This window comes from Triticum urartu, chromosome 2, assembly GCF_003073215.2.
Source record: "Triticum urartu cultivar G1812 chromosome 2, Tu2.1, whole genome shotgun sequence".
NCBI lineage: Eukaryota > Viridiplantae > Streptophyta > Magnoliopsida > Poales > Poaceae > Triticum > Triticum urartu.
In genome coordinates, this window is record NC_053023.1 from 40,907,507 (window position 1) to 40,920,997 (window position 13,491).

The following is a 13,491-nucleotide window of genomic DNA, read 5'->3' on the forward strand; positions in this document are numbered from 1 at the left end:
AGTTCAGGCCCTTCTCAGAGGAAGTAATAGCCCTACGTCTCGGAGCCCGGAGGCGGTCGACTGGATTATGAGAGTATGAATTACAGGGGTGCGAACCCTTTACACTGAGGAGGGGGGTGGCTTATATAGAGTCCGCTAGACCCCTCCGGCCCTCAGTTATGCAGGGTTTTAAGTACATTAAGGTCGGGCGTTACTGGTAACGCCCCTAATAAAGTGCTATGATGACCATAAAATCTACTTAATGACCGACCGTTAGCGTGCGGAGGTGACTTTAGGTCTCCTGGCCGTCGGGTGGTTGGATCTTGGTCGAGTGGTTGCTTCTTGGTCGAGTGTCTTCGAGTCCGTCGAGTGAAACACCGCCAAGTCCATTGAAATGTGATTTCTTCTGGAGGTGTCCTTGGGTAGGTCAGTTTGGACAGGTCCATGGCCCTACCCTAGGTACATAGCTTCATCAGTATGGACATTACTCATGTTGGCAAATCAATTGTTAAAAACCTCGTAAAAGATTTACACCTCAATAATGTCTTACATGTTCCACATGCTTCCAAGAATCTTGTTTCTATTCATCATTTTGCACTTGACAACAATGTTCTCATAATCTTTTATACCTACTCTTTTGTGATTAAGGACTTGGCAACGAGGAGAGTCATCCTTAGAGGAAAGTGTGAGGGAGGCCTGTATCCACTCATATCATCTACATCTCCATCATGGTCGAATAAGCAAGCTTGGAGTGTCACCAAACCTTCCTCGGCAAGGTGGCATAGTCGTCTCGGTCATCCTTCTTCAGTTATAGTTCAACATGTTCTTAGCAAGAATAATCTTCCCTATGAGTCTAGTGTTGAGTCAATTTGTGATGCTTGCCAGCAAGCTAAGAGTCATCAGCTACCTTATCCTATATCTATGAGTGTATCCACTGCTCCATTGCAGTTAGTTTTTTCAGATGTATGGGGACCAGCTCCCACATCAGTGGGCAGATTTTCTTATTATGTTAGTTTCATTGATGATTATAGCAAGTTCACTTGGATTTGTCTGCTAAAGAAACGATCTGATGTCTTTCAAGTGTTTCTTAACTTCCAAAACCTCGTAGAACGCCAACTAGACTCAAAGATTCTTGCTATGCAAACCGACTGGGGTGGTGAGTATGAAAAACTAAATTCCCTTTTCCAAAAAATTGGAATTTCTCACCATGTCTCTTGCCCCCATGCTCACCAAAAAAACGGGTCGGCTGAACGCAAACATCGCCATGTTGCTGAGGTAGGACTAGCTTTGTTAGCCAACGCTTCCATGCCCTTCAAATTCTGGGATGAAGCCTTTCTCACTGCCACATACCTCATAAATATTTGACCAAGCAAAGTTATCAAATTCGAGAGTCCCATCACACGTCTCTTTGGCACCAAACCAGACTTCAAATCTCTTCGAGTTTTTGGTTGTGCATGTTGGCCAAACCTAAGACCATACAACACACGCAAACTTGCATTTCGTTCAAAAAAATGTGTGTTTTTGGGATATAGCCCCATGCACAAAGGAGTTACGTGCCACGATGTTCCCACATGCCGAGTCTATATCTCTTGAGATGTTGTGTTTGATGAATCAGTTTTCCCTTTTGAATCTCTTCATCCTAATGCCGGTGCTCTTCTCCGTAAAGAGATTCTTCTTCTTCCATCTACACTTCGAGATTTTGATCACGGGGGAAACAATTTCACTAACCAACATGATGATAATACTCCTACTGGAACCAGTCCTTGTTTCCGTGTGTGCAGGTTTCTGAAGAAAATGGAGTTCAAAATGATCAAAATCCCGTTCAAAACGAAGCTATATTGCATGTGGAAGAAGAAGATGAAGTTGGCGCGACGTACGAAGTGTTGGGGAACGTAGCAGAAATTCAAAATTTTCCTACGTGTCACCAAGATCTATCTATGGAGAGACCAGCAACGAGGGGAAGGAGAGTGCATCTACATACCCTTGTAGATCGCTAAGCGGAAGCGTTCAAGTGAACGGGGTTGATGGAGTCGTACTCGTCGTGATTCAAATCACCGATGATCCTAGCGCCGAACGGACGGCACCTCCGCGTTCAACACACGTACGGAACGGAGACGTCTCCCACGCCTTGATCCAGCAAGGAGGAGGGAGAGGTTGATGGAGATCCAGCAGCACGACGGCGTGGTGGAAGTAGCGGGATTCCAACAGGGCTTCGCTAAGCGCTGCGGGAGGAGGAATGTGTCACGGGAGGGAGAGGGAGGCGCCAGGCCTTAGTATCGTTGCTCCTCCTTTTCCCCACTATATATAGGGCCAAGGGAGAGGGGGAGGCGCAGCCCTTGCCCCTTCCTCCAAGGAAGGGTGCGGCCAAGGGTGGGGAGGAGTCCATCCTCCCCAAGGCACCTCGGAGGTGCCTTCCCCTTTAGGACTCTCCCTTTTCCCATCTCTTGGCGCATGGGCCTCTTGGGGCTGGTGCCCTTGGCCCATATAGGCCAAGGCCCCCCCCTACAGCCCATGTGGCCCCCCGGGGCAGGTGGCCCCACCCGGTGGACCCCCGGGACCCTTCCGGTGTCCCGGTACAATACCGGTGACCCCGAAACTTGTCCCGATGGCCGAAATAGCACTTCCTATATATAATTCTTTACCTCCGGACCATTCCGGAACTCCTCGTGACGTCCGGGATCTCATCCGGGACTCCGAACAACTTTCGGGTTACCGCATACTAATATCTCTATAACCCTAGCGTCACCGAACCTTAAGTGTGTAGACCCTACGGGTTCGGGAAGCATGCAGACATGACCGAGACGTTCTCCGGTCAATAACCAACAGCGGGATCTGGATACCCATGTTGGCTCCCACATGTTCCACGATGATCTCATCGGATGAACCACGATGTCAAGGACTTAATCAATCCCGTATACAATTCCCTTTGTCTAGCGGTACGTACTTGCCCGAGATTCGATCGTCGGTATCCCGATACCTTGTTCAATCTCGTTACCGGCAAGTCTCTTTACTCGTTCCGTAACACATCATCCCGTGATCAACTCCTTGATCACATTGTGCACATTATGATGATGTCCTACCGAGTGGCCCAGAGATACCTCTCCGCTTCACACGGAGTGACAAATCCCAGTCTCGATTCGTGCCAACCCAACAGACACTTTCGGAGATACCCGTAGTGTACCTTTATAGCCACCTAGTTACGTTGTGACGTTTGGCACACCAAAAGCACTCCTACGATATCCGGGAGTTGCACAATCTCATGGTCTAAGGAAATGATACTTGACATTAGAAAAGCTTTAGCATACGAACTACATGATCTTGTGCTAGGCTTAGGATTGGGTCTTGTCCATCACATCATTCCCCTAATGATGTGATCTCGTTATCAATGACATCCAATGTCCATGGTCAGGAAACCGTAACCATCTATTGATCAACGAGCTAGTCAACTAGAGGCTTACTAGGGACATGGTGTTGTCTATGTATCCACACATGTATCTGAGTTTCCTATCAATACAATTATAGCATGGATAATAAACGATTATCATGAACAAGGAAATATAATAATAACTAATTTATTATTGCCTCTAGGGCATATTTCCAATAGTCTCCCACTTGCACTAGAGTCAATAATCTAGTTCACATCGCCATGTGATTAATACTCACAGGTCACATCGCCATGTAACCAACATCCAAAGAGTTTACTAGAGTCAATAATCTAGTTCACATCACTATGTGATTAACACTCAATGAGTTCTGGGTTTGATCATGTTGCTTGTGAGAGAGGTTTTAGTCAACGGGTCTGAACCTTTCAGATCCGTGTGTGCTTTACAAATCTCTATGTCATCTCCTAGATGCAGTTACCACGCTCTATTTGGAGCTATTCCAAATAACTGTTCTACTATACGAATCCAGTTTACTACTTAGAATAATCTGGATTAGTGTCAAAGTTTGCATCGGCGTAACCCTTTACGACGAACTCTTTATCACCTCCATAATCGAGAAAATTCCTTAGTCCACTAGTTACTAAGGATAACTTTGACCACTGTCCTGTGATCCGTTCTTGGATCACTCTTGTACCCCTTGACTGACTCATGGCAAGGCACACTTCAGGTGCGGCACACAGCATAGCATACTGTAGAGCCTATGTCTTAAGCATAGGGGACGACCTTCGTCCTTTCTCTCTATTCTGTCGTGGTCGAGCTTTAAGTCTTAACTTCATACCTTACAACTCAGGCAAGAACTCCTTCTTTGACAGATCCACCTCGAACAACTTCAAGATCATGTCAAGGTATGTGCTCATTTGAAAGTACCATTAAGCGTTTTGATCTATCCTTATAGATCTTGATGCTCAATGCTCAAGTAGCTTAATCCAGGTTTTCCATTGAAAACACTTTCCAAATAACCCTATATGCTTTCCAGAAATTCTACGTCATTTCCGATCAACAATATGTTAAAACATATACTTATCAGAAATTCTATAGTGCTCCCACTCACTTCTTTGGAAATACAAGTTTCTCATAAACTTTGTATAAACCCAAAATCTTTGATCATCATCAAAGCATACATTCCAACTCCGAGATGATTACTCCAGTCCTTAGAAGGACAGCTGGAGCTTTGCATACTTATTAGCATCTTTTAGGATTGACAAAACCTTCCAGTTGTATCACATACAACCTTTCCTCAAGAAAATCGTCGAGGAAACAATGTTTTGACATCCTATCTGCAAGATTTCATAAATAATGCAGTGACTGCTAATATAATTTCAACAGACTCTTAGCATCGCTACGAGTGAGAAAATCTCACCGTAGTCAACTCCTTGAACTTGTCAGAAAACATCTTAACGACAAGTCGAGCTTTCTTAATGGTGACATTTACCATCATTGTCCATCTTCCTTTTAAAATCCATCTACACTCAACAGCCTTACGACCATCAAGTAGTTCTTCCAAAGTCTACACTTTGTTTTCATACATGGATCCTCTCTCGGATTATATGGCCTCAAGCCATTTATCGGAATCCGGGCCCATCATCGCTTCTTCATAGCTCGTAGGTTCATTGTTGTCTAGCAACATGACTTCCTAGACAGGATTACGTACCACTCTGAAGTAGTACGCATCCTTGTCATCCCAAGAGGTTTGGTAGTGACTTGATCTGAAGTTTCATGATCACTATCATAAGCTTCCACTTCAATTGGTGTAGGTGCCACAGGAACAACTTCCTGTGCCCTGCCACACACTAGTTGAAGAGACGGTTCAAAAACCTCATCAAGTCTCCACCATCCTCCCACTCAATTCTTTCGAGAGAAACTTTTCCTCGAGAAAGGACCCGATTCTAGAAACAATCCCTTATTGCTTTCGGATCTGAGACAGGAGGTATACCCAACCGTTTTTTGGGTTGTCCTATGAAGATGCATTTATCCGCTTTGGGTTCGAGCTTATCGGCCTGAAACTTTTTCATATAAGCGTCGCAGCCCCAAACTTTTAAGAAATGACAGCTTAGGTTTCTCTAAACCATAGTTCATACGGTGTCACCTCATCGGAATTACGTGGTGCCCCTTTTTAAAGTGAATGTGGTTGTCTCTAATGCCTAACCCATAAACTATTGTGGTAATTCGATAAGAGACATCATGGTATGCATCATATCCAATAGGGTGCAGTTATGATGTTCGGACACACCATCACACTATGGTGTTCCAGGCTGTATTAGTTGTGAAACAATTTCCACAATGTCTTAATTCTGTGCCAAACTCGTAATTCAGATATTCATCTCTATGATCATATCATAGATCTTTTATCCTCTTGTCATGACGATCTTTCAACTTCACCCTGAAATTACTTGAACCTTTCAATAATTCAGACTCGTGATTTATCAAATAAATGTACTCAACATCTACTCAAATCATCTGTGAAGTAAGAACATAACGATATCCACTACATGCCTCAGCACTCAATGGACTACACACATCAAAATGTATTACTTCCAGCAAATTGCTTTCTTGTTCCACTTTACTGAAACCGAGGCTTTCAGTCATCTTGCCCATGTGGTATGATTAGCATGTCTCAAGTGATTCAAAATCAAGTGATTTCAAACGGTCCATTTGCATGGAGTTTCTTCATGCATATACACCAATAGACATGGTTCGCATGTCTCAAACCTTTCAAAAATGAGTGAGCCCAAAGATCCATCAACATGGAGCTTCTTCATGCGTTTTATACCGATATGACTTACGTGGCAGTGCCACAAGTAGGTGGTACTATCATTACTATCCTATATCTTTTAGCATGAACATGTGTATCACTACGATCGAGATTCAATAAACCATTCATTTCAGGTGTAAGACCATTTGAAGGTATTATTCAAATAAACAGAGTAACCGTCATTCTCCTTAAATGAATAACCGTATTGCGATAGACATAATCCAATCATGTCTATGCTCAACGCAAACACCAATCTCGATGGTAGAGGGAGCGTGCGATGCTTGATCATATCAACATTGGAAACACTTCCAACACATATCGTCAGCTCACCTTTAGCTAGTCTCCGTTTATTTCGAGTTACTAACACTTAGCAACCGAACCGGTATCTAATACCCTGGTGCTACTAGGAGTACTAGTAAAGTACACATCAACACAATGTATATCCAATATAGTTCTATCGACCTTGCCAGCCTTCTCATCTACCAAGTATCTAGGGTAATTCTGCTCCAGTGGTTGTTCCCCTTATTACAGAAGCACTTAGTCTCGGGTTTGGGTTCAACCTTGGGTTTCTTCACTAGAGCAGCAGCTGAATTGCCGTTTCATGAAGTATCCCTTCTTGCCCTTGCCCTTCTTGAAACTAGTGGTTTCACCAACCATCAACAATTGATGCTCCTTCTTGATTTCTACTTTCGTGGTGTCAAACATTGCGAATAGCTCAAGGATCATCATATATGTCCCTGATATATTATAGTTCATCACGAAGCTCTAGCAGCTTGGTGGTAATGACTTCGGAGAAACATCACTATCTCATCTGGAAGATCAACTCCCACTTGATTCAAATGATTGTTGTACTCAGACAATCTGAGCACAAGCTCAACAATTGAGCTTTTCTCCCTTAGTTTGCAGGCTAAGAAAATCGTCGGAGGTCTTATACCTCTTGACGTGGGCACGAGCCTGAAATCCCAATTTCAGCCCTCGAAACATCTCATATGTTTCGCGACGTTTCAAAAAACGTCTTCGGTGCCTCAACTCTAAACCGTTTAACTGAACTATCACGTAGTTATCAAAACGTGTATGTCAGATGTTCGCAACATCCACAGACAACGTTCGAGGTTCAGCACACTGAGCGGTGCATTAAGGACATAAGCCTTCTAAGAAGCAATGGGGACAATCCTCAGTTTACGGACCTAGTCCGCATAATTGCTACTATCAACTTTCAACTAATTTTTTCTCTAGGAACATATCTAAACAGTAGAACTATAGCATGAGCTACGACATAATTTGCAAAATCCTTTTGACTATGTTCAGGATAATTAAGTTCATCTTATGAACTCCCACTTAGATAGACAGCCCTCTAGTCATCTAAGTGATTACATGATCCGAGTCAACTAGGCCGTGTCCGATCATCACGTGAGACGGACTAGTCAACATCGGTGAACATCTTTATGTTGATCGTATCTTCTATACGACTCATGCTCGACCTTTCGGTCTTCTGTGCTCCGAGGCCATGTCTGTACATGCTAGGCTCGTCAAGTTAACCCTAAGTGTTTTGCATGTGTTCCGAGGCCATGTCTGTACATGCTAGGCTCGTCAACACCCGTTGTATGTGAACGTAAGGATCCATCACACCCGATCATCACGGCGTGCTTAGAAACGACGAACTGTAGCAACGGTGCACAGTTAGGGGAGAACACTTCTTGAAATTTTAATGAGAGATCATCTTATTTACTACCGTCGTTCTAAGCAAATAAGATGTATAAACATGATAAACATCACATGCAATCAAATAATAGTGACATGATATGGCCAATATCATATAGCTCCTTTGATCTCCATCTTGGGGCTCCATGATCATCATCGTCACCGGCATGACACCATGATCTCCATCATCGTGTCTCCATGAAGTTGTCACGTCATCTATTACTTCTACTACTACAGCTAACGGTTAGCAATAAAGTAAAGTAATTACATGACGTTTATGTTGACACACAGGTCATAAATAAATTAAGACAACTCCTATGGCTCCTGCCGGTTGTCATACTCATCGACATGCAAGTCGTGATTCCTATTACAAGAACATGATCAATCTCATACATCTCATATATCATTCATCACATCCTTTGGCCATATGACATCACATAGCATACCCTGCAAAAACAAGTTAGACGTCCTCTAATTGTTGTTGCATGTTTTACGTGGCTGCTATGGGTTTCTAGCAAGAACGTTTCTTACCTACGCAAAACCACAACGTGATATGCCAATTGCTATTTACCCTTCATAAGGACCCTTTTCATCGAATCCGATCCGACTAAAGTGGGAGAGACAGACACCCGCCAGCCACCTTATGCAACTAGTGCATGTTTGTCGGTGGAACCGGTCTCACGTAAGAGTATGTGTAAGGTTGGTCCGGGCCGCTTCATCCCACGATGCCGCCGAATCAAGATAAGACTAGTAACGGCAAGCATATTGAACAAAATCAACACCCACAACTACTTTGTGTTCTACTCGTGCATAGAATCTACGCAATAGACCTGGCTCTGATACCACTGTTGGGAACGTAGCAGAAATTCAAAATTTTCCTACGTGTCACCAAGATCTATCTATGGAGAGACCAGCAACGAGGGGATGGAGAGTTGCATCTACATACCCTTGTAGATCGCTAAGCGGAAGCGTTCAAGTGAACGGGGTTGATGGAGTCGTACTCGTCGTGATTCAAATCACCGATGATCCTAGCGCCGAACGGACGGCACCTCCGCGTTCAACACACGTACGGAACGGAGACGTCTCCCACGCCTTGATCCAGCAAGGAGGAGGGGGAGGTTGATGGAGATCCAGCAGCACGACGGCGTGGTGGAAGTAGCGGGATTCCAACAGGGCTTCGCTAAGCGCTGCGGGAGGAGGGAGATGTGTCACGGGAGGGAGAGGGAGGCGCCAGGCCTTAGGTATCGTTGCTCCTCCTTTTCCCCACTATATATAGGGCCAAGGGAGAGGGGGAGGCGCAGCCCTTGCCCCTTCCTCCAAGGAAGGGTGCGGCCAAGGGTGGGGAGGAGTCCATCCTCCCCAAGGCACCTCGGAGGTGCCTTCCCCCTTTAGGACTCTCCCCTTTTTCTCTCTCTTGGCGCATGGGCCTCTTGGGGCTGGTGCCCTTGGCCCATATAGGCCAAGGCACACCCCCTACAGCCCATGTGGCCCCCCGGGGAAGGTGGCCCCACCCGGTGGACCCCCGGGACCCTTCCGGTGGTCCCGGTACAATACCGGTGACCCCGAAACTTGTTCCGATGGCCGAAATAGCACTTCCTATATATAATTATTTACCTCCGGACCATTCCGGAACTCCTCGTGACGTCCGGGATCTCATCCGGGACTCCGAACAACTTTCGGGTTACCGCATACTAATATCTCTATAACCCTAGCGTCACTGAACCTTAAGTGTGTAGACCCTACGGGTTCGGGAAGCATGCAGACATGACCGAGACGTTCTCCGGTCAATAACTAACAGCGGGATCTGGATACCCATGTTGGCTCCCACATGTTCCACGATGATCTCATTGGATGAACCACGATGTCAAGGACTTAATCAATCCCGTATACAATTCCCTTTGTCTAGCGGTATTGTACTTGCCAGAGATTCGATCGTCGGTATCCCTATACCTTGTTCAATCTCGTTACCGGCAAGTCTCTTTACTCGTTCCGCAACACATCATCCTGTGATCAACTCCTTGATCACATTGTGCACATTATGATGATGTCCTACCGAGTGGGCCCAGAGATACCTCTCCGTCACACGGAGTGACAAATCCCAGTCTCGATTCGTGCCAACCCAACAGACACTTTCGGAGATACCCGTAGTGTACCTTTATAGCCACCCAGTTACGTTGTGACGTTTGGCACACCCAAAGCACTCCTCCGGTATCCGGGAGTTGCACAATCTCATGGTCTAAGGAAATGATACTTGACATTAGAAAAGTTTTAGCATACGAACTACATGATCTTGTGCTAGGCTTAGGATTGGGTCTTGTCCATCACATCATTCCCCTAATGATGTGATCTCGTTATCAATGACATCCAATGTCCATGGTCAGGAAACCGTAACCATCTATTGATCAACGAGCTAGTCAACTAGAGGCTTACTAGGGACATGGTGTTGTCTATGTATCCACACATGTATCTGAGTTTCCTATCAATACAATTATAGCATGGATAATAAACGATTATAATGAACAAGGAAATATAATAATAACTAATTTATTATTGCCTCTAGGGCATATTTCCAACACGAAGATGATCTGGCGGCGCCTGGCACACCTTCGCGTCAATCCTCCTCGGATCGGGCGCGAATATTCGCCCCGGATCGCGAGCCGGTCGGCCAGGATCGGGCGACGCAACCAGCGACCACCACGTCCCCACACGGGGAATCCTCCTCGAGTGCCGGCCCGCGCAAGCAACCAACTACGAGGCGTGGCTCGCGCATACGGCCAACAGGCTTGCCTGGCGCAGGATCGACTGTGGCAATGGACGGTGTGGCCGTGAATGAGCAAGCCACATCCGCGGCCACTGGATCTGATGTGGCATCTCCTGGCTCCTCTCCGGGATCTTCTGCAACCAGCGATGCCGTGCGTCCGCGTGTACAGCAACCTCCACCAGCCACATCAAGGGTTACAACGCGGCTACAAAAAAGGTATTAAGAATCCAAAAATAAGAACTGATGGCACTATATCGCACGACATGCTGTGTATTTCAGGGGAGCCAACAAAATTGGATGATGCACTTGGAGATCAGAAGTGGAAAAAGGCTATGGATGAGGAATATACGGCTCTAATGAGAAATAAAACATGGCACTTGGTGCCAAATCGGAAAGGTAAAAATATCATTGATTGTAAGTGGGTGTATAGAATCAAAAAAGGGCAGATGGCTCCATTGACAGGTATAAAGCACGTCTTGTGGATAAAGGTTTCAAGCAACGCTATGGCATCGATTATGAGGATACATTTAGTCCTGTGGTAAAAGCTGCAACCATAAGACTCGTGCTAGCTATTGCTGTGTCTAGGGGATGGAGCCTAAGACAGCTAGACGTACAGAACGCGTTTTTGCATGGTGTTCTGGAAGAGGAGGTCTATATGAGGCAACCACCAGGTTATGAAAACAAACAAAAAACTTATCATGTGTGCAAACTTGACAAGGCTCTTTATGGTTTGAAACAAGCACCTAGAGCATGGTACTCCAGGTTAAGTATGCAGTTGAAACGTCTTGGGTTTACTGCATCAAAGGCTGATACATCCCTCTTCATATACAATAAAGCAAACACTGTTATCTTTGTGCTCATTTATGTTGATGACATTATAGTTGCAAGTTCTTCTCAGAATGCTACTGATGCCCTTCTGCATGATCTAAGCTCAGAATTTTCCTTGAAGGATCTTGGTGATCTGAGTTTCTTTTAGGCATTGAAGTTAAGAAGGTTCAGGATGGTATAGTGTTGAAACAGGAAAAATATGCCACTGAACTCTTGGCTCGGATGGGAATGAAGGATTGCAAGCCTTCACCCACACCATTATCCTCATCAGAACAATTGCCAGCATATGAAGGGGAGCCACTTAAGGAGGAAGAAAGTACTAGATACAGAAGTGCTGTTGGAGCTTTGCAATACTTAACCTTGACACGACCAGATATTTCATTTGCTGTTAATAAGGTATGTCAATATTTGCATGCTCCTACTTCTGCTCATTGGACAGCTGTAAAAAGGATCATACGGTATGTCAAGCACACTATTGGTTTGGGACTACAGTTTAGACGTTCCAGTTCTACACTTGTTAGTGCCTTCTCTGATGCAGACTAGGCAGGCTGCAGTGATGATAGAAAATCAACAGGTGGTTTTGCTGTTTTCTTTGGCTCTAATCTTATTTCATGGAGTGCCAGGAAACAAGCAATAGTGTCAAGGTCAAGTACTGAAGCTGAGTACAAATCATTGGCAAATGCTACTGCTGAAATTATTTGGCTTGAATCGTTGCTAGAGGAATTGGGTGTGAAGCAACATCGTGTTTCATGTTTATGGTGTGATAACTTGGGTGCTACTTATTTAAGTGCTAATCCTGTTTTCCATGCCAGAACCAAGCATATTGAGATAGACTTTCACTTTGTACGAGAAAGAGTTGCAGAGAAGAAATTGGAGATAAGGTTTATTCCTTCCAGAGATCAAGTGGCTGATGGGTTCACTAAAGCTCTACCATACAAGCCATTTGAAGCATTCAAGAATAATCTTAATTTAGGATAGGTAGTTCAGATTAAGGGAGGGTGTTAGACTTAGAGATATTTGCTCTCATGTAATCTTAACTACTTGCTCTATCCTCTCCCGTTTAACTTCCTATCGTTATCCCGCTGTATCCTAGCGATCGGTGGATTCCTTGTAAACCACGGCAGGGGTTATTCCTGCCCCGAATCAATATATACCCACGGCTCCTCTACGGAGGAGTAGGAACGCTTTACCAATCCAATCTAACAATATGCAGACTAAAAAGGACGGGGGAGTATGTGGAGTTCCCTAGAATTTAATGCCATCCAGTAAATAGAATATTGATTCCATGATTGCTAGATAGATTCATAGGGATTGAAAGTTGTGCATCATTTCAATGATGATAACTACAATGAAAAAAACATATCACCTCCCCCACTGGCACCCTACCACCACCTAGAAAAAAGAAGTGCCACCATGTGGCACTGTAGCATCAATATAGTACATGCAGCCACCGATGAAAAAAAATCCCCCATAAATATAGGTTGGTTGCGGATAACACATAATCACACCTCGAAAGGCCCACCAAATCACCGCATTATAAATTAAAATAAAGCACACTCCATCATCTTCCCCATCCGCCAAACTAAATATTCTAACAACTTCAAAATATAAGGAGTATTAGTTTTTTGAAAAGTCAAATTTCTATAACTTTGACCAAATTCAGAGCAAAAAACATGGACATCCATAATATTAAATAAAATGTATGAAAATCCATTTGATGATGAATCTATATCATACTGATTTTACATTATGAATTTTGATATATTTCTCTACAAATTTGATCAAACTTAAAAGGTTTGACTTTTCATACATCTTATATTTTGAAAATGAGTGAGTAATTTTTCTAAAAAACCCAACAGCACCAACGGCGCAGCAAAGCGCATACAAACCTTCTAGTTTGATTCATGTATGGTCTAACAAAGCAATTTTCTATAAGATAGATTTTCGTTTCGTTCATCCGACAAGCAAATCTGGAAGGAACCAATTCATAAAGCTAGCATGTTTCTGGCCTAAAACAAGTTTTTTTT